Below are 2,962 nucleotides of genomic sequence, written 5' to 3' on the forward strand. Positions count from 1 at the left end.
AGTCCTATTTTCGACAAGTTATGATATTTGCCAAACACGCTACTCGTCATCTTTCAAGTACAGTCATTAGCAATATAAGTACACTAGTTTATTTTCTTTACATGCGTAATATAATAAATATTGTATGCACAATCAATAAAAATAAATAAATAATGACCGTGACTTAATTTTATTACGTTGCGCACGTGAGCCATACAGGCTTGACAAGGGCTGCGGGTTCAAGTCCCGTTTGAGTCAAGACTTTTTTGATTTAATTTTCTCTTTGTGAGTTTCCCTACACGGGTGAATGCTCCTACACTTATATACAAAAATCTTTAAGACTAGATACATACATAAACTCACGCCTATTTCCCACCGGGGTAAGCAGAGACTATATAATTCCATTTGCTTCGATCCTGACACACTTCTCTTGCTTCCTCCACATTCATTAACCGCTTCATACACGCACGTTTGTTCAGAGTAGATCGTATTAAACCTTTTCTAAGGACATCTCCAATTTGATCAATGTAAGTCCTTCTCGGTCTTCCTCTGCCAGCCCTACCATCAACTTTCGCTTTATAAACCGCTTTTGCAATAAGACTAGATAAGAAAATAATTATCAAAAAAAGTAAATGGACATCTGTACAATGACCTTTCCATTATGGTGGCTATATTTCAATATCAGAAGGTATGGAGCCTATCCATTTCGGTTAAGTATTATAGCATGGCCGTTATGGGCTGAAAGACGATAGATTCACCGCCTGGGTAAGTTTAAAAAGATTAACTTTTAAAAAGTTTGGAGTTCTGTGATAAATGTTTAGGTTAGGAACACGATTTCCGCAAAGTTTAGTAAAATAGTCTTGGTTTTTGATTTATAAGTTCAGTTTTGAAATTAGTAAATTTATTTTTTTATTTCGTTTTGTTCTCCGCCAATCCGCAGTGGAGCAGTGTGGTAGAGTATGCTTTATCCCACGAGCTTGATGGAGGGGAGTACTGTGCCCAGCAGTAGTCATGGTGCATTCTCCTGAGCAGGGGCGTTGAAAAGGCCACATCAAAGCAATTCATCTAAAAAACAATATTGTAATTTGACATTAGCGCATATAAAAGTATATGATGAATTGCTACGATATGCCCTTTTCAACCCCCTTGCTCAGGAGAACGCACCATGACTACTGATGGGCACAGACCTTCCCTCCATCAAGCTCAAGGGATACAGCATATTCTCCACACTGCTCCACTGAAGATTGCCGGAGAACAAAACGTAATTAAAAAAAGCAATTTAATATTATTTCTTTGTTTTGACTTTGTTTTATACTATATAGTGATGTTGTGTTTTAAAAAGCCTTTGTTTAACTAATAAACAGTAGTAGTATAAAGATAAGGTAGAAACAAGTCTCATATCCTTCTCGTTTAAAATTAACAACCATTTAGATTGGACTAGCCACCACACTAGCTAGTGAGATATTTCGTTTCTCGTTTGGCTCGGTGAACTCAGGGACGGATTTAGAGCGATTGAGTATTTTTTGTAACATATAGAAATTAGCAGTCCCCGACCAAACAGCGACAGGATTTGCAGAACGTAGTGGGTAGCTCACTGGGACGGGTTAACCTATAAAATGCTACTTGGGTTCTATGACGATCTTGTGACGTAGCGAGTAGGCGCCGCTACTTAAAAAGCGCACCCCTGAAATTGAGAAGCGCGCCGGGCAGTAGCGGTATCAGTACTGGTTGGAGGTCGAGGTAATGGATTCTGATAGGGCTCTAGCTAGAACATTACCGATTGAGAAATTGGTCGGTGTGCTGCGGAAGGGAAGGCGATTGGGGCAACCACAGTTCTACACGCCCTATCTATGGAGTAATGGCGATTACTCCACCGACAAGAGCGCAGCTCTTAAATAAAGAGAGAGAGATTATGAGTATGTCATTAAATTACGTAAGTTCTGTTTGGATATTTGTAAAAAAAAACAATTACCCTGGCATGATAAACCGTTGGTCTGGGCTACTAACTCAAACACCTTCACTAACCCGCAGTGGAGCAGCGTGGTGGAATATGCCCCATACCTAAATACCGCTTGATTGAGAGGAAACCCCAATGTGTACCTAGCAGCGAGGAGTACCTAGGTACTTAAGTATGTATAGGCTGTATTTAAAAAACACTCTTAGCGTCGTAAAAAAAGAAAAGAGCTGTCAAAATTCTCAAGCAGCTTTACTTTTTTATTGGCCTCCGCGCTAAGGCACAGACGCCACTTATTAAACCGCCGTTCGTTATGTAAAAATTGACGATTCAAAATGTAACTACTTATGTTACCTTTTGAATAAAGATATTCTTTAATTTGATGAAGGATAATAGGATTACGAAAGTTTGTAGGGCTCTAGCTAGAACATCACCGATTGAGAAATTGGTCGGAAGGCGATTGGGGCAACCACCGTTCTTCACGCCCTATCTATGGAGTAATGAAAATGGAGGCGATTACTCTACCGACAAGAGCGCAGCTCTTAAATAAAGAGGGCTAACATGAGCAACGTTAAAGAATGTTGTCACGGTCATTTAATCGATTCTAACGAAATTATGTCGTTTTGTCCATTGGCTCTAATATGTGAACCCAAATAAGTCATGTTCTGTCAAAATACGAACAAAATCACGTGGCACGCATGTTAGGGAAAAACAAACTTATCGATTTCGGCAAAATTTATTGAATCGCAAATTGTTGCGCAGCCCTGCTGGATAAGGAATTGTGGAGAAGGAGAATGGACGCCTTTGCTCATAAGTGGGACATGATAGCTTTTTAAATGAATTGTTTTGATGTGGGCTTAAGCCCCCTGATGAGCCCTCCAAAATAAAGTTTCTAAATCCGCGCCTGTCGACCAGTTTATCGTTGAAATAAATCTGTTCTTACACATTCTGAAAGCGGTGAATAAGGTAGCTAACACTTAGGACGATGGAATCGCTGGAAACTGGGTTAAAGTTCAGTTGCATAGGATT

The sequence above is a fragment of the Pectinophora gossypiella genome, chromosome 2 (assembly GCF_024362695.1).
Source record: "Pectinophora gossypiella chromosome 2, ilPecGoss1.1, whole genome shotgun sequence".
NCBI lineage: Eukaryota > Metazoa > Arthropoda > Insecta > Lepidoptera > Gelechiidae > Pectinophora > Pectinophora gossypiella.